This window comes from Nuphar pumila, chromosome 6, assembly GCF_984573655.1.
Source record: "Nuphar pumila chromosome 6, dmNupPumi1.hap1.1, whole genome shotgun sequence".
In the NCBI taxonomy this organism is placed as follows: Eukaryota; Viridiplantae; Streptophyta; class Magnoliopsida; order Nymphaeales; family Nymphaeaceae; genus Nuphar; species Nuphar pumila.
The window spans coordinates 129,220,361-129,241,054 of NC_143254.1; positions in this window are offsets into that span (position 1 = coordinate 129,220,361).

Below are 20,694 nucleotides of genomic sequence, written 5' to 3' on the forward strand. Positions count from 1 at the left end.
TACCAAGTACTAAACAACATGCCTGAGCGCGAGTGTGTCTTAGCCTCTTAGTATCAGATTCAATACGGAACCATCCATTAGCAACTTCGATTGAACAATTATATAAAAAATTTTATTAATATACCAAGTTTTTCATCATTGGTTTCACCTTAATCGAATCAAGCTCTAGGGAGTCAGTCTGCGCATGCACCAACGTTTAATCGCTTCATAGAACAAGGATCTAAGTTAAAGCATTCAAATGATAAAATTCTTATATTATTATTAGGTGAGTAAACACAATGGAAAAATATTAATTTTTTAAATCAATTTCATAAACTGGTTTCTTGATTAAATTTTCAGATACATTACATTACGAGAACTACTACCCTCACATACCCGAATAGAAATTGAGTAATTAAAATTAAGAATTTAACTAATAATCAAATCTCTAATTAAATAATACTTTAACAATTTAGAAAGCATTAAAATTTAAATAAAAGAAGCCCTTGGGATCATTGAAAACATCAGTATGCACAACCCCCTTCAACTTCCTGCACTTGCTCAGATCATTGCATATTTTCTGAAAAACATTTTATTTTGAAAGAATGAGACTCTAAAAAGTCTCAGTAAAACTCACACAGCTAATGCAATGTACAACACATAAAGCTTGCATGATATGTGTATCTCTGAATTTTGCATTAACTATCAACAAGGCAAATATGGAATAATAATCTTAAATATGCTAACATCAAACTCCAGATAATAACAAGACATATATCAATGAGCATGAATTCACCAACTTTCAGTAATATAAAATAAAGTAAAGCAAAGTGCAATAAAGTAATGTGAGCAAGTAATTTATGTTTTATCTTGAATTTCTCGGTCTACCTGGGTATGGCGTAGACCAACCCGAAACAGGCTGACTAGCTCAGGTGTTCATTATGCTATGTATTTTATTATGCATGAGTAACCCCCTAAGTCGTATCCCCCAAGGACGGAGCCCAAAACCGTGAGAGGAAACGACCACTCTGAGAGAACTATATTCGAGGGCGTGACACCAACATCACAACGATGACCACGATCATTCATTTCTGCTCTCATATATTGAAATCATTGTATCATTTTTATATGCATTCATAATTCTTATAAATAATAGGTCAAGTCATATTTGGTCATTCTAGCGTAAAACACATGCACATACTTTCTAAGTAAATCAGTTAGATATTCATGATATACATTAATCATGATATATAGGTGTGATATATTCGAATCAAACAATCATAATTCAATCATTTGTAACAAAACTATGTAGGTGTGATGCGTCATTTATAACCTAATAAGTCAACCTTATCATTTATAAGCGTGATATGTCACTCACCTATACGCTAACATAAGCATCACAATCATAACCTCATATCAAGATCTAAAATCAATAAGTAATTGATTATCATATCTGAGTTCAATATATAATCATGCTACAACAAAAAAGTCAAATCTATAGATTCATACCTAGCTATCTCAATCATCTCAAAAGATCATCACCATTTATCACAATATTTCATTTATTCATAATAAAGATTTATGAGATCCACGCCAGATCACCTGGTTTGAGAAATGTACGACCTCACAAGGAGTTAGTGCCTTAGACTGATGGCATATCTGATCTTGGACAATGCATTTTCTCATAGGAATATACCGTCTTTGTGGGCTACTCGCTCTTGAAAAATGCACTTCCTCACAATGACTTATCGCTCTAGCGTATTACCTAATCTGGTCATACACACCCACACAGAGAATCTTTTAGGAACAATTCTTCAATGGGTACCATATCCAGTGAAATCTATTATGATACATACATCAATACAATTGACCAATCTCAAGGTCGATAGCCACCAACACGGGCACAAGCATGCATATAATCAATATTCATTCATACATCACTTCATATGGCACTTAAATCATAAAATCACACATTTAACTAAATAAAGTTTCATAAATCATAGTTCACTATTGAACTTAAACATTTATTGCATGCATTCATAATTTTATATCACATGACATTTAAATCATATCATACAAAAGAATATTATCCTACACATCAATCATCACCATAAGAAATATTGTATTTTCGTAAATTGAACCTCAAAGCATGTGCAAACAAAACACGAGTCTTATGCATGCATATGTGAACATGCATATTTTATAATACAAAGCAACTAAACCTCAACATTCGTAACTCCTATGTAGTTTGAGTTATGCACACAAGATAGAATTCATATATACATTTTTCACCACATGAATTGATATATTACATTAGATATAATTGCATAAGAAAGGTATGTCAAAATCTCATTGACCAACATATGACATGACAAAAGTAGTTATATGTGCATCATGTATCAAATTCATATAAATATACAAAATAATATAGTATGCACAAACCAAAGTACAATGACACACATTACGTACATATTACACATTACTTAAACTTAGTTTATGCTATTCAAACTATAAGCAATTCATATCTCAATGGAATATGCCTTCAGAATCAATCAGAATAATATATTTGCAAAATAGTATGAAAGGAGTCATGTATTATACATACGATTCACATAAACAACCCAATCAGATCTTCTCACATGGCTAACTCATTAATCTTGATGCAATATGATATTTAATAACTAATAGTATGTAATACATATCAGAAATATATTAAAATCATAAGTCTCTAACACATTGCTAAATAAAAACAAGTATAAGTTTCTAGGATAAATTCAGATCTCTGACTGATTTTACAAAATCTATCAAGAATAACAGACACTGATAAAATTATGATATTTTTACCATGGTTACCTGTACCTGTCAAGAATACAACCCAACAAACAGTTCCCAAAACAAATAAATACACAAATAATTAAAAAGCTTTTACAAAATCCTATTCTAACAGAGTTTTGGTCTAGAATCTATAATCTACAGGATTTTAATCAGATTAAGAGATTTCTTGAATTTTTTTAGAATATTTTTGACAAACTCCTTTTTACACAGTATGATATTAGGTATTAATATTCACCCAAAATTTTTATAAAATATTTGGAGTCATTTTTCATAGGCGTTTATAATGTTTATCAACAATGGGTTAAAATCATTCTATAAACAGAGCCAAAAATTAGAGCTCTGTTAAAATAGGCATATCTATATCAATACAGATCCAAAATGAGCAAAACAAGATTCGAAATTCGAAATTAAAATATGTAGATGATCGTAGTGATTTTATTTAGATTTTTCAGATTGGTATTCATAGAGTTATCAATTTGTTTCTGAAACTGGTCAGGAAAATTTTATCAGACATCACATCTTTAGGTTTCTCAAAAAATAATTTTGTAAAAACCTTTTTTGATATTATAAAACCTTTAGAATCTGTTTATTTTTTTGTTTGATCTGACTTAATACAGGTTAATACATGAATAACACCATAAAGAATCATAATATGATTAGATCTAATCTAAAATAATAACAAAGCCTTAGTTTCGCATGTTTCTCAAAATTGTTTTTGGAGAAAAGCATAATATTTATATTTTTCAATTCAAGAAATATTTTTTTTCCACCAAGAAAACATGTAAAATTGATCAAAAATAAATTAAAAGTTGTTGAAAATCAAAATACTTTAATCATACATGCTCCAAGGGTGTAAAAACATTAGCTATGTAAATCTTACCTGTCTACGATCGATTTTCACAGTTAGAATGAAGAAATGAATTATCTGACTCCTATTCCACCACCCAACAACTAAGTGTAGGTCTAATGGCTGTACAAGGGTTCTCCAAAGCTCCTACACATTTTGAAGGAGAGAGAAAATACAAAATAAAAGGAAAAAAAAGAAGAGAGAAAGAAAAAGAGAGAACTAACTTTGTTAATCATTTTCATGAGAGCCTTTATTTATAAATGGGCTTAGACAAGAGTCCAATTTATAATATAAAAAGTTAATATTTATTAATTTATTTTATTAACAAAATAAAAAAATAAATTATGAGACCTAATTAATTAAATTTCAAAATTACTTAAGCTATAAAAGAAAAGTAGGAACTTTTTACTTTGGCTTGGACTCTAGTGACATGTTAACATTTTGGGAGGCCTACAGACCCAGAGACTCATCAGAATTGGATGTTTAAATAGTCGATTTGATAGCCCTTGAAATGTAAATCATCGTGACAGTCTTAGATTTAATTGTTTGCATACAGAATGACAAGAAAATTTAGTTGATGTTGAAAAATGTTTATTTTTGACTTATAATTATGCATGAACTTTGGTCGATGATAAAATGCTCAAATCAATACCAATTTGGCCTGACATGTAAATAATTTATTTTAATGCCTTTGAAATGATGAATGTCAAGATTGAATCCGGTTTAATAGATCAGTCATTGATCGGCCAAAAATTCTGTCAAAACAATAATGATGTCTAATACTATTGGTCTAATCCAATGAAATTATATCCAAATCCATAATCCATAATCCATAATTTTAAAATATACAAATCATTTACTTTCTTATTTAGTCCACATAGTTTAGCTTTTTTAATTATTCTTGAAATATTCTTCATAATTTAAGATGAAAATTCATAATTAATTAAAATCAAGAAAATCAATAATTCATAATTATAGTCATGAATGCACCGATAATTCATCATTTATTCATTTTAATTATCAAAGAAAAATCTCGGGTTTTACATGTGAGAGTTGTGTGATTTTTATGGTCACAGAATGGACATGTAACTTAGTCATCCTTGGGACCCACATCACGTTGAAGAGTTTTGGCTTAACCTTGATTATTTTGATAATTTTGGAAGAAGGGATTAAAAAGACTAGCCCCTCTTCCATGACCACCCCAGCCACCATGGACTCGACCACGGCCTCTTTGAGTAAAGAAAATAATTGTAGACGTTTTAGTTTGTTGAGAAGGTTTAGGATTCAACATCTGCAATCTCTTCTCTTGATTCAACAAGAGATTAAAAATTTCATTGAAACTAATGAGCGTATTTAGAGAGGACATTGTGACAGTAGTAATAAAGCTCTCATATTATCGAGACAGACCATTCAAAGTGTATTGAACCAAATCAACATAAAAAAACGATTCTTCAATGATACAAAAGGGAGTCAGCAAGGAACTTGACATAATTTAAATATTTCAACATACTCTTGTCATTCTTGACGTTTTGGTGATCACGTTTTAGCTAGAGAAATCTGAGACTAGAGTGTGATGCACATGATTGTTCTAAAGCAATTCATGTATCCCGAGCAATAGAAATACAAATAATTTGCCTAAGAAAAATTTGAGTAATGGTAGCTTTGATCCAACTCAATGTGAGTTGATCTGTGTCCATTTTCAAGTAACAAATTCAGGATTGATTTTGAGTTGCTCACCTTCTATATAACATACTGGCAAGGAGAAGGGAAATATCCATCCATATACTTGATGAGATCTTAGACTATACATTATTGATTCTATTTATGAATGCTACAACAAATAGTTGTCTCTATCCAATTTTATGGACATTAGGGAAGAAAACACATTCCATTTTGGTTACCAGTGAGGACAAACTTGATGCCATCTTTTATTGGAAACGAGGTGCGCCTGATGATAATACTTAGTCGAAAGAACTGACATACTCTGATACCATATAAAATTTAAGAACGCACAATCTCACAAGAACACACACAAACATATACACACAATTTTAGAGTGGTTCGGTCCAAATATGACCTACATCCACTATAGAGATCTCTCACTCTCTCTGGGTTTCACATCTCAGAGAGGAGGTCCCTTCTCCTTTTATACTTTTTTAGGGTTTCTTCATATATGAGGTGACCCAATTACAATATAACTCATTTTGTTTACATTGATTTGAAGTCTTTGAGTCTTTTTTCTTCTTGGCTTGTGATTCTTTACGAGAAAGGAGTTTTTGTTCTCTATGGAGTCCCTAATCTTTGGAATAAGTGGAATATGAATATTTCTCAACGTTAGGCCCAGTAAGTCTCTTCTCAACGTGTGGGCCCTGCTGATGGGAGCCCTCTCCACCGTGTGGATTTAGGTGTGGACCTGGATCTGTCTTTATAGTTTTATGCCGTCAGCATGACGGCCACCAGAGGTATGGAAGGTCGAGTTGGTGCTACCAGCCCTTCACATCGGGTGCATTTTTATGGGGGTTATAAATCGCCCTGCCACCATCCAAAAAACTTACTTGATTATGTTATCGAGTGGCACCCACCAGATAAGCAATAAGCCGAGCTCTTTTGGATATTTTTTTTACTACTTATAAGCCGTTGTTTTTTTCTAATTAAAATTTGATTTCATAAAATAGCTGCATAAATGAAGGAATGACTTTAGACCTGTCATTTTTAACTAAAAAGTTACGGTGATTTTTAACTGTGGATCCACCAACAAGAAACAATCACCGATAACTCTACTGGACCAGCCAATTGGACCAGGTTTAAAGCAAGTTCGAGTCAAATAAATTTCAAGTGGGTTAAGTTGAGATGGAATTGACTGCTTATCATCTCTCCCTAGATCCAGTAATCGGAACTGAGTAATTTGCAAGCTACTCGCCATGCCCCCCTAGGAACTGACATGCAAATCACTACCAACACCCTCTTCCTAAAACCAATCTCTCTCTCTCTCTCTCTCTCTCTCTTAGGGGTGTCAACGGGCCTTGTTTACCCAGACCTGACCCGAATCAAACCCTATATAGGGTCAGGGTATGGTGATAAATAAGTGACCCGATTAAGACCTGGGTCTAGACCTGAAGGTCTGATTAATATATGGACCCGGGTATATATAGTTTGTGAAATTTTATACTAGACCTAGACCCAACTCAAGTTCCAATTAAGACCCGCAAATTTTCAATGTAAAAATGATAAAAAAATATGGTTTTACAAGGTATGGTTCGGGTTTGGTTCATGTACTTCTTATCGGGTCGGGGTATAGTTTTTCTTAGAATGAACCCGATTAGACCCGGGTCTGGACCTAATACCATACCTAAAAAGCTGCTCCAAGTATGGTTCCACCTGGGTCTGAACCAAACCTGACCCGCTGACACCCCTACTTAATGTTATCAAAATTGGTCTGAATTGGCTGATTTAGATAAAGTCGGTCCCTTAACCAAACAAAACATAAGCTGATTCAAGTATTTTAAAAACTTGGCTGATTTTTTGCCGAGTTGGTAGAATCGACCTACCTTGAATAAACTAATTTATATGTTAAAAAAATGCATTTAAAAAAAAAATAAAATAAAAAATGTTCTTTGAAGTGACCCAAGTGGAAAACAATCCGATTCGGGGTCCCCCAATGTAATGATGTATATATTCTTTCTTGAAATAAACAGGTAGGGGTCTGCCTAACCCCAGCTTTCTTATGTAAAAAAAAAATGATCCGATTCAGTTCGACTGTGACCAATTAAATCGTCGTCGTTTGATCGCGCCCGATCAATGGCGATGCTTCATCCATTGTATTTGAAGATAGGGTCTCTCTCTCTCTCTCTCTCTCTCTCTCTCTCTCTCTCTCTCTCTCGTATTGGATCAACAGGAGTCCTAGAATATCGATAGCTTAATAGATAGTAACCCATTGTTCTTGCTTTTCTTATGCAGCAAGTCTCGACCGAATTAGCTCATTTGCACTCAATTGAAGATAGTTTGCTCTTTGGCTGATTGGATCCTTTTTTTCTTCTTAATACATATACTATAATTTACTATGAAGATTGCTCCCTATGTTCATTGAGTCCTATTTCTTATACTGACGACTTTGAATTAACAGAGGTTATTGAATGTAGAATTTAACTGCTTGATTTATTTATTTTATTCGCTTTTCATGTCGAAGGTCATATTGTTTCGTCATGGTTGACAATCCACCCTAGTCAACTATTTGTTTGAGCAATTTTTTGGTTATTCTCAGGCAAGACTGCTTGATCTTTGTCAAATTCTTTTAAGAATTTTATATTGGTTGAATATAAAATAAAGCTAATATAAATGTATCATATATAGCTGCATCTTTCATCTCAGCTATATTGTCACGGGCTAAAAGAGAAGGCCCTCGTGACTTGCCCCGGTGTACTCCAACACTCGAACGATCTTTCAAGCGCACAACAAAAATTGAGCTAAACATTGCTCGTCAAGCACCCGAGCTCAATAGTACAACCACACACACACACAATCACATAAAGAGAGCGAGGCTTCTATTAGCAAGTTAATGAGTACAAAAGGACCCCAAAATCACTTTGTACCTGAGAGTTCTTAGGCCAAAAGTCATTACATGCACTATAAAAAAGCAAAAGAGGTAACTACATCAAGCAGCAAAGGCAAAAAGCTTGGTGGTCCGGAACACTCTCTCTCGCCTAAGTTGGCACCGTCCTCAGCGACAATCATGAATGGTAATCTTCCACAAGTTGATGGTGTTTCTACATGTTGATTGCTTTCTCTCAAGTAACTTCACTCTCTGGTAGACCTTTCCACTGCATCAGGTACTTTTCACTAAGCCAAGATAATTATTAGAGTGGTTGAGGATGACTTTTGGTTCTCTACCTGAGATGCTGGTTGTTGAAGGTGTGCATTGCACTATCAGAGTACACTGAGATGCGCTTCGCTGTGAATCTCATTAATCTTTATGGAACAACTTCAGGTTGGACACATAGAAGACTGGATGCACCTGAAAGTCTGCTGGTAAATCCAACTGTGAAGCCAAGTTCTCAATGTGACTCGTGATGGTGAAGGGATCATCATATTTGTGAATGAGGCCCCGGTGGTGACACGAAAGATAGCAGTGTGCTCGAAGTAGAGCTTCACCAACACCTTATCTCCAATGTGAAACTTTACAAGTAGATGCTTCTTATCCACTTATTTCTTCATGTGCTTCATAGCCTTATTCAAATAGACCTTCGCCAACTATGTCTGGTCCTTCCAGTTTCTAACAAACTTGTATGTGTAAGGCGCTTTCCCACATCCATGTGCAGCAAGAGAGTAAGGAGTCTGCAATTGTTGCCTCGTTGTAACTTCAAAGGAACTATGGCTGAATGACTCACTCTTCTAAAGATTATAATAGAATTTGGCAATATTAAGCAAGTCTACCTTATCTCTTTGGTTAGTACTCACAAAGTGCCAAAGATACTCCTTAAGTATACCATTAATTTGCTTCATCTACCCATCAGTCTAGAGAGGAAAGCTGGTATTGAAATACAAATTTGTCCCCATCAATCAGAATACCTCACACCAGAATTGTTTAATAAAGCAAGCATCTTGATCACTGATAATGCTCTTTGGGATTCTCTAATATTTCACCATATTTTACACGAACAATTTTGTAGTGTCGGCAGTTGAGCAGGTGGCAGGGGCAGGCACAAAGATAGCATACTTTGAAAACCTATCCACAACTATAAGAATTGAACTGAAACTTTGTAACAATATTAAAAAATCTAACCTTTTTAAAACTTTTTCAAAACCCAAAATTTCAAGAAAATTTAAAAAATTTTAATTGTTACAAAGTTTTACTTGACTCTTGAGAGTAATGCATCAACGGGTTCATCTATGACCACATTTCAACTATTTCAAACACTAGATGACCCATTTGAGTGCAAGCGCAAGCATATATTAGCTTCACAGTATCAGATACAGTATATAATCAACCTTAGACACAACCCGATTGAGGTTATTACTCTAGGGACCATCACATATAAAAATTGTGAAAGACAAAATTTATTTAAGGGTCAATACAATTGAGGAATTATATAAAAGTTTGAGATTTAAAATCTTAAGCGCAATTATTTTCTAGAAGGAAAGACAACATTTATAAGGATTCTCATTTCAAAATATTTACAAGTCCTCAAAAAGGAAAAAAAATCACAGAGTTTAATTGTTTACAAGTTTATCAAAATCAAAATATCTAGATCCCTCAGGGATCGTAGTAAGAGTAGTGCCTTCAAGTGTGCAGCAACCCGTCTTTCGCTCAGTTCTCCAAGATAATATACGTAATGTTGTATGACATTAACCACATGCCCATAGAAAATATACACCAAACTTGAAGAATGCAAATCAAGTTTGTAATATTACAACCAAAATGTGATTCTCATTATTTAGAAAATGAGTGTCAAGAAAATTCACAACAATAACTATTTACATAATATTCAATCATACATTTATATCTATGATATTCATCTATTCATTTATTTATATCCATGGCATTTATCCATTCACATAATAATTTCACAATATAATTAGGTCAATATCCCATTTGACACTGAAACACCACACTTGTTTTTCAAACAAGTCAGGACATCAAACTCTCTCTCAAACATAAGGAAAATATTTCTATATAATAGAAATGTTGTTTTAACATTCTGCCTGTCTTTTATCAACAACATTTCACTAGTGGAGTTCTAATGTCATGGTTTATCTTATTCTTGTGTTCTATTGAAAACAAATGTAAATTCATGTATAATTTATTTGATCTGTTTTACTTCCATGGAGGAAACTGAGAAATGCATGCGTTAGCTGCAAGACACCAAGGAGTATGCAGAATCAATCGCTATGATCACTCCAGAACTCACTCAAGCTTTTCTTGAGGTGCTTTAATGATTTTTTAATTATTTCTAGTTTCTTTGATGTTGTAAAGCATACTCTGAGAACTTTGAGGAAGCTATCATTCATCACAAAATGGAATATTAGACAAAACTCTCTCTTAATTACTATTTTTACCATTATAAGCTTTATTTCTCTGCCGTGCCACTGAGCAGATTGATGCTTTTGTTTTGAGATGACAATTTGGAGGAAATAGTTTGGTGAATGGAACTTATATTTTAAATATGTGAGAAAATTGTTTTTGTTTTTTTTTCATTATTTATCTTATGCAGATGGTACGTAGGCAAGCTGTTTTTCCTCTATATGCAATTTGTAGCATTTGGGTAGGAGAAACTTAATCTATTAGGTTTGAACATATGACTCATATTTAGCCCCATAACAAACAAACAGGTTAAGTTACAAGATCTTATTCCCATCTTTTTTGTCTCACTAGAATTCATCTATTTGGCTCTAAATATGTCTTTGAATGGTTCTGAACCCATGGGATCTAAGCAGTCCTGCAGTTTTGCCATGTTTGAGTAATCTAAATGTTTTCATCTAATTGAAAGACATTTAGCAACAATGCTTTTAACCCTGGCATTGAACAATCAAATTTGAGGAAGCTATGTAATGATACATGAAGGAAACAAAGTCATAGTTGGCAAGTTAGTCACATGAGTTGTTTTAGCCTTGTTTCATTTGTTTTTTATAAACTCATTGGGCCTCTTGAGCCAAACAAAGGTCTAAGAGACTAAGTCTCATGTCAAGTATCAATTTTATTTATAATTATCGGTAAATAATTGGCGTTAAGAGAAAGGTTTGGAAGATTTGCCGAAAGTGCATGAGAATGGCAGGCATTAAGGGAAGAGTCTGCTAATATAGAAGTTTTTGATAATGTTTGTTGAATAGAAATTAGATCTACTTTGTGTGCCTGCATGTGGGCATCTGTCCGATTGATTTCATGCATCTGTGCATGTATTGTAGATGTGTTCTCTCCAATCGCAGTTTCTTTATTTGTTATGTGGTGTTTGAGATCGATTATTTTTCACTACAGGCGCCGACAACTATTGAGGAACTAGAAGCTTCTATTCAAGATACTATATCTCATGCAAATTCTATTCTTTTGCTTAATCAAAACATTCTTGAGGAATATGAACATCGTCAATGCCAGGTAACACAAGTCCATTTTTTTTCTGCATTTATACACTAGCAGCTTCCTATATGTTTTGGAATGTCCATGCAGATTGACAGCCTTATTATGAAACTGGAGTCTGATCGCAAAGAACTAAGCAAATGTTTATCAGAAATAAACAGTTTTTTTATGTGTCCAAGGAGTCCTTTATTAGCTTGTCCTTTGACTAATTCACATCATTCAGCGATCTCTTCAACAACATCAATTGGATAAAGCAATTTTTCAGGGTACTTGGCTTCCAACACTAAGGGACTTTGTTGATAAAATCAATGGAACCTTAGCCACAACTTCCAAGAGATGGCTGTGGCAGAAGTTTCACTCGGTATTTAATGAGTGCATTTTTTTTGGCAAAATCTAGAAGAATGAAATTCGTATCATGTATTCTCATCTTTCAATGCCATTTATGCAGATGAGCATGCCACGGATTTTGATAAGTATGGAATACTTATAAAAGTCAAATTTAGGTAAGCAAAGATCTTTTTCCTTTGATTAATTTTGGCAGCTTGCATCATAAGCATATTTGCCCCATCCATTTTTGTTTGAATCTGTTTATTGTTTGTTTTTATGGCTACTCATTCTTTTTTGTCACTTTCTTGCAATTTGTCATGAAGTTCAGAATATTGGATGTCTTCATGTTTGCTGGTTCCTTGTGCTCCAAATACTCTTATGAGTTATGGAGAAAAAGCTGACTTGTTTGTTTCATCTGCATATTGTAATTCATTTCTGCACTACTGCCACTTTTGTTCCTACTCTTTATTTGATGAATACATTAAGCTTAACTAATGTATCTTGTGCAGGCGTGGGTGATTCTCCGTGACAAGCCTTCTAACATGGGTGTAGCTAGATCTCGTGACACAGATGAAATGGGATGCACATATGGTAGAAATAGATAGTAATAATGAAGAGAGATTCCTCCTCTGCCAAAGGCCTTTCATGAAGAAATAACCATGGTCTGAAGATGGCTGTTGCATATTTATTTTGATTTTGTAAACCTTTGGAAAGATAAAAGGTCACTGATTTTCCATGATAGTTGAGTGTTATAAAGTTCCACCAAGGAAAAAAGGTGAAAAGCACGAGGAAGAAAAAAGAGATCAAAGATCTGACGGAGAGATCACAAACAGTTTGGTGGACGCAATTCTGAACCTGAGGAACCACAAGGTGTCCTTAGGATGTGTCACATGTGCAGTTGGAAGAGCATGATAAGGGGTTCAGTAATCTTCTTGTTATAAGGATACAGGAGGCTCTGATAAATTATAATATTCTTGTCAAAATTACTGAATAATAAACGATGTAGTCAATTCATAAAAAGTTAATGAATGATATTCATGCACGACTATCTTGTTGCTTATTTCTGAATGATATTCATACGCTACCACCTTGTGGCTTATTTCTGAATGATATTCATCCACGACCACCTTGTTGCTTTCTCGTTTGACAGGTTTTGAGTATGTATATTGGATTGTATCTTTTCTATGAAAAAACATGTTTTTTTTAGTTGAAAAGTTTTTATGCATTTATGGTCAATTTTTTTCTATGAAAAAACATGTTTGACAGTTTCGCTTCATTCTTTCAAGAACATAAGCTAATATATTTATATATTTGTTAGCATGTCTATTAGTGACAGCTTAAGCTGTCATTAATTTCTTCATTACTTTTTCTTCAACATCTTTAGTGACAGTTTAAGCCTATTGAATAAAGAGATCTTGTGATAGTTAAAGCTGTCGCTATGTGTGAGCTAGCAGCAATGGAAAGTACTGTTACTAAATCTGCACAATAGTGACAGTCAATTACTGTAGCTCGATGTTTTAGTGACAAAAGCTACAGTGATGGTCGTTAGAGATACAGCAACAGCTTTTGTGGGTTTTAGTGTCAGTTTTGACCATCGCTAAATATCAAAATTGTTGTAGTGTTTCAGTCGTGTCAAGGGCTTTCCATGATTCAAGAAACTGCTTCCACCCCAGTTAGAGCATTCAATATGTTAGCATGTATGAGTTTCCATCACCATCTTCTTGCACATACAGCAGCAAATGCCCTCTTGAAGCTTTTTAGCTCTCTTGTGCTTTGGTCATAGATTAGCAATTCCAAGAATTAGTGGCCGTCATTCAAATAAAATTTTATCAGTTACACCTGATTTGGGCAGAAAGATAGTCATGTCTTTTCACTGCACTATCATTGTTGTGCTTATAGTATTAGTAGCCCTTAAATAAATGATCCTCTTAAAAGTTGATAATTCTTATTTACATTTTGTACTAACACCAATCTCCTTAACACTTAAAAAAGAAAAAAAAAACTATATGGTGCACTAATCACAAAATTGTGTAGCTTGATCTTTATGGTTACCAGACACTTCCAAAAACCTCATTAGCTTGTTCCTCAAGAAACTCATTTTGGAAGGATGAAATCACTTGCTTCTTTCACTTCCAAAAACTTAATACAAAGTTCACTTCCTCCATAATGAAATTGAATTTGTTGATGGTGGAAATGCAATTTTTATGTTAAAATCATTGTTCTTCCTTTTCAAAAATTAGTGTTTGTTGTAAAATCTGCCTATGAAGGATGTTTAGAGGCAAGAGGATTTAAGATGCATTTGATTAAAAACACAGGATTCATAAATTTTTCCTTAACAACAACAACTACGCCTTCATCCCAAAACAATTGGGGTCGGGGATATGTTTAAAAATGCATTAATGAATGAAGATTGAAGTGTTTAGGAAGCACACAATGGAAGAGAAAATGGAAGCAAGATATAAATAACATAAAGGAAAAATTTACACATCACTTCTTGCACCCACTACTAACTCTTTGAAACTATTGCCATTTATGCATCAGCTTTCAGAACTTTAGTGGTGATTGTTTCAGATGCATGATTATCACTGGCCAGCTAAGATTAAGACAATGTTAACAAAGCGGGGACTCACACATTTTTCAGATGGTGTTAGATGATATGCAGTTTCTTGACTGTTGATTCTGAAAATTGAATATAGATGTGTTGAAATTAGAAACTTTCACCAAGGATAATGGTAAGCTCAATAATGAGCTTAGTGCTGACCAAGGTTGCCAAACTAGCGAGAAGTAATGCATTTTAAAATGTATAGGAATCGGGAAGCAAGGAATAAAAAAAACAATACAAAAATTGAATAGAAATCGAAATGGAACACAAATAAAAATTAAAATAAAAGTAACTATTCTTAAATTTTATGATTTTTTAGTGAAAATTAAACTTTTAACAAAATCTAAAAATGATTGCCAATTTAGAGAAAGCAGATGGAAGTGAAAGCGTAGAAGAAACACATAGAAACATGAAAAGTAGAGTGAAAGAACATACAAGAAGAATAGATGAAGTGTAAAAAGCATAAGAGAAGTGTGGAAGAATCAAGATTTTCATCAAGTTTCAAAAGTAAGGAGTATCGTGCTTTCGAAGCGAGTCTCTGGTAAGCGGGCTTCCCATCTATTTAAGAAGCTTCCAGTCTGGTGCTGACAGCAAAGTCATCCGCGATAATGATAAGTTTGATCATGGTAAGCCCATCCATCTAAACAAGGCCATCAGGGTTGAATCCAGATCAGAGGGATCGGTTTGGATATGAGATCTGAAGATCTTAAGTCCCGCAACACCCCCGCTCCTTTTTCTCATCTTACAAAAGGAGGCATGGTTCTGTGTTCGGGGCATTGGGGCATCCTCTTTAATAGGGGTTGTCCCCTAGTTGGGCAAAATATAAGTGTTTTGCCCTGAGCACTTGATCTGCTTTGCAAAAGAAGGGATGTCAAATCCATGCTACCCTTGGATTTGAGATGCAGCGTTTGATGATACTTAGAATTTTGACATGGGGCCCACACCACATCAGCAAATCCCAACCACATCAGATCCTCGGATATGAGAATGGAGGTCATCAAACACACCTTCAGGGCCTGTTTGGAATCTGTAGCTGTGATGGGTTTTACGGAGTTTACTTATTTGAACACTACAAGAAAAATGCTACTTAGTGACAGAAATTTGCGACGGATTTTTTCCGTCGCCAATTTGCGACGGATTAGCGAGTGAAAACTATTTGTCGCTAACGTTTGAAATATTTGCAAAATTAGCGACGGAAATATCTCCGTAGCTAAAGTCGTCGCTAATTAGCGAGGGATTAGCGACAACATTTTTTCGTCACCAAAAACACTACAAAAAGGCTAATTAGCGACGGAATTAACGAGGGAATTTTTCCGTCCCTAATCCGTCGCTAAGTAGCGACAGATTAGGGACAGAAAAATTCCCTCGCTAATTCCGTCGCTAATTTTCGTCCCACCTGAGGCACGAAATTTTCCCTCCCTCCGTTCAAAAATTTTCCTCCATTTTGTTTTTCCCTCTCGTTCGATTTAAACCATCCCCATTTGACGATGCGCACAAAGGGTCGATCCCCACCTATGGAGAAGTCGCAGATGGAGCCGTCGTGGCTTCGCCGGAGCCGAGACGTCAAGGGGGTGACAAAGAGGAGGTTGTTGTTGGGGAGCCACTGGAGCCTGCTGGAGTCGAAGAGAGTGGCGACAAAGAGGAGGCTGCTGTTGGGGAGCCACTGGAGCCTGCCGGAGTCGCGAAGATCCGCGCAGAGTCGCAAAGTGCCTGTCGGAGTCGCAAAGAGCTTGCCGGAGTCGCGAAGATGTCGTACTTGTTGCTTCTCTCCTTGCAACTCGCAAAGATCCGCGCGGAGTCGCAGCTGAAGCTGAGCGCCCTCGCCGTGAAGCTCTTCGGCAGGTTCTCCTGGCAGACCTGGAACTTGAAGAGGAGCTCCCCCCGAAATGCGCCCCTGCCGTGAAGCTCTTTGACTGGTTCTCGTGGCATACCTGGAACTTGAAGATGAGCTCCCCCCGGATCCGCGTGGAGTCGCAGCCTGCCGGAACACGCCGGTTCTGTGAAAAAAAATTTGCTCCTTGCCGGAGCACGCGCCGGCAGCGAGCAAATTTTGTTTTTAAATTTAACGACGGATTAGCGACGAATATTATCCATCGCTAATTTAAAATAGCGAAGGACTCGCGATGGATCATATACGTCGCTAATCTGTCGCAAATTAGCGACGAACTTAGCGGCGGATAAGTTCTGGCACTACTTAGCATCGAAAAATTCGCTATGAAAGTTTTCCGTCGCTAAACTGTTTAGCGATGGATTAGGGATGGATTAGCGATGAATTTAGGTCGTCGCTAATCCACAGGTTTCTTGTAGTGGAAGAAGTGGCAACTGCTAAATCCTGGATTTGGCAGCTACCTGATGACTGGCTCCCAAATCCATGTTTTTAGTATAAATACAAGGGAGAAAGGGCCTCACTTCCCATCCCAAATGCATAAACGCCCATCCCAGCGCTGCGATTCCACACAGGCCCTAAGTCTTAGATGTAGATGCCATGTTTATATATGATGGAGCACATATTCTATAATCAGCAATCATTTTGTAGGGATCTAAATGGGTCAGATCTTGTTGGATGTAAGACAATCAGAATCAGACTCAAATGCATAGAGCTTATGTTCCAAATCCGAATCTGGTTAGGGTATATACCCTAATAGATCTGACTTGTACATATAATCAATTTGGTTCTCATCCGACTTGGATGTGAAAATCAACTGAATTCATGTCCAACTAGCATTCATATGTTGTTTTGCCTACCGAGTCTAATTAAATGAACTTGGATTCAGTCAGATACCTTGACTCAAATCTGATCGGTTTACATCGGGCCCTAGTCATTTGTCGAGGGACGTGGTTGTGTGTTCAGGGCAGAACATCTTGTAAGGTGTTCTATCTTTTGAGAGTAGGGATGGCAGTTGACCGGGGCGGGTATGGAGGACAAGGTCTCCACCCTTGCCCCGTCTTAAAATTTTGCCTTCCATCCCCACACGGGTTTTGATTTTAACCTTCATCTCTAGTCCATTCCCTGTTTCATGTCCTCCATCTCCGATTCAAACGGGGTGAGGCAGGGTGGGGCCCCGTTTTCCCTTGGTCCACTGCCATCCCTAATCCCTGCCTCCATCCCCATGGCAGGGGGATTTTGGACCTCCACCGAGGAATGAGAGAAAGGAGAGGAGAAAAATGAAAGTTTGTGCGACTCATTAGAGGAAGGAGAGAAGAGATTCGAGAAAGGGTTTTATGTTAGAGTTAAGAATATATATATATATATATATATATATATATATATATATATATAAGATTTTATATAATAATAATTTTCTTAACAGAGATTGGGGCTGGGGCAAGAATAGGTCCATCCCAGCCTATGGGGCTCAGCAACTCGTGGATCTTGCCCATGTCATGAATTTAACGATATATTCTCAGTGCCCATTATTTTGCTATTAAAACACGATTTTTCCATAGTTTAAAAATATCACATTTTTTATGCATTAATATTGAGTTAAAGTTGCACTAAAACGTTTTTTGCTAAATTGTTATACTATTTATGTATTATTTACTATATAGCTAAAAAATTTATATGCAAACAATTTCCGAGAAACACAGGATTTTTTAAAACATCTCTGTCCAAAAAGTATGTTTCCGTATTAGCATATGGGCATGCTTCAGCATATCTGCAATTGAGTAGTGTATAGAATCATGGAACACATAGATGTATACATATTCTAATGCAATGTCTACAAAAAAATATTTAAAATTAAAAGATGACCCTAAACAAGCTCTACTTTTCATATGCATCTTGTGTTCAGATCAACTCTACTAAAAAGGCAAAGGAAAATCAGTTTTGCCACATAACTGGAAAAATCATAAAAAAGAAAAGAAAACCCTAATATAACTATCATAAAAAAGCCAGAATTGGATTGGTGATAAAAGGATTGGGCCCTCATCCTTGTCTGCTCGTTTAAGTTCTGTATGCTGATTGTATTCCAGGTTGGCAGATGACGCCTTGTCATCTGCCAACATTCTTTCTTATATTAATGAATTATTTTCCTTATTCCTCAAAAACAAAAATACAATTTATGTACCCACAAAGTATTAGGAAACAATGGAGTATGTGCTAGCTATTTCTACTTTTGTAAACTCTTTGAGGCTGGCCAAATTGCAATTTTAAATTACTTTTTAAGCTGATAATTTATATATATAGGAAAATGGGTCCGTGATAAACTGCATGCTAAATGGGTTTTTCGGGCTTCTCCGGTGCTTTTTATGTGGTTCCGGCCCCATAAATGTGTTGGGCATGGTCAATTTACTAAAAATTTACACTTGGATCATGTGTTTTTCATGAAAAAAATGATGTTTGGAGCCTAAAAAAATTACAAAGATTTTAGACCGATTATTTTTTGAACTTTATAAAAACCCACCAATGTGTTGGAATCAAACGGTTCAAGAGCTGATCCCTCTAAAATCAAGTACATAGATCACATCTGTACAGTCAGAATTTAAGAATAATCCAGAAAAACCCATTTAGCACGTGGTTTAGCACCAAATTGGTCTAGCACGGACCCATCTTTCTCTCTCTCTTTCTCTCTCTCTCTCTCTCTCTCTCTATATATATATATATATATAGAGAGAGAGAGAGAGAGAGTAATGGGTAGGGGCTAAATGATAGGTGCTAAATGAGTTTTTCAAGTTTTTTTAATTTCATTTTTAAATTCTGACCCTACATATGTGATCTATGTACTTGATTTTATAGGGATAAGCTCTTGAAGTGTTCGATTCCAACACATTGGTGGGCTTTTATAAGGTTCAAAAAATCAACGGTGCATAATTTTTATAAATTTTTGACATGATCCAAGTGTGGATTCCTCATAAATTGACAATGCCCAACATATTTATGGGTCAGAACTACTAAAAAAACACCTAAAGGAGAGAAAAATCTATTTAGCAAGTATCAATTTCTCACCTACGCATTTCTCTATGATTAATGGGTTGGGGCAAAATGATAGGTGCTAAATGATTAATGCTAAATAAGTTTTTGGGTTTTATTTTTAAATTATATATATATATATATATATATATATATATATATATATATATATATATATATATATATATATATATATATATATATATATATATGTGTGTGCCCAGAGATGGTCTATCATTTAAGATTGATTCATCATTTTGCTCAATTTAAAAAACTATTAGGAACAATTGAAGGGCAGGCCGGTGTTAACTTTGATATTCAGCATACCACTTGAATTGGCTGAAATTGCACTCCAAAAACAGTAGAAAAAGTAAAATAATCCAGGTGTCAATCCTCATTAAAAAAAAGTAGGCAGCTAATGGTTTTCATACCAGTTTGATTCTGACCCTTATCCAAGTTCCTAACTCAAGTCAAAAAATGATCAGGTATGATGCTGCAAGTCACTTGCCCAACATGAGTCTGTCCACATGGTTAGGGTAATGCATGATTGTCTGTTCTCTCACTATTAGTGTTAGTGACGGCCGCAGTCACTATTTATCCTAAATGGTGCAGTGATACTATGATCAATTATCCGTGAATGTACCAATGGGGGTCTCGGATTGTCTGGCCGGATCTGTTAGTGCACATCACCTTGTGTTGGGACATTGCAAGTTCGAATCCCAATGGTACATGGTTGTATAACTGGCAGGGGTCTGCCTAACCCCTGCTTTCTCTGTCGGAAAAATATTATCTGTGAATGCACTTATGTTAAAGCGTTGAACTCATGTTACTAGTCGCAATGGGCAACCCTAAAGTTTTATTTTCCAAGCGAAACCGGTGCCATGTGAAATTTGAACACACTTGGAGCAGTTCTGAACAGGTTTTCTCTATTTAAAAAAAAAAACAGGTTTTCTATTATTATATAAAAAAAAATATTTGTGGAACTCACCTAGATTCTAGTTGAACATATCTGAGTCACACATCTTTTCAGTACCAAAACCATCAATAGAAAACTTGGATCTGAATGAATCGGGCCGACGCCTCCAATACCATCCAGTAATCTTCCATGCAGATCCAGACCTAGTTGA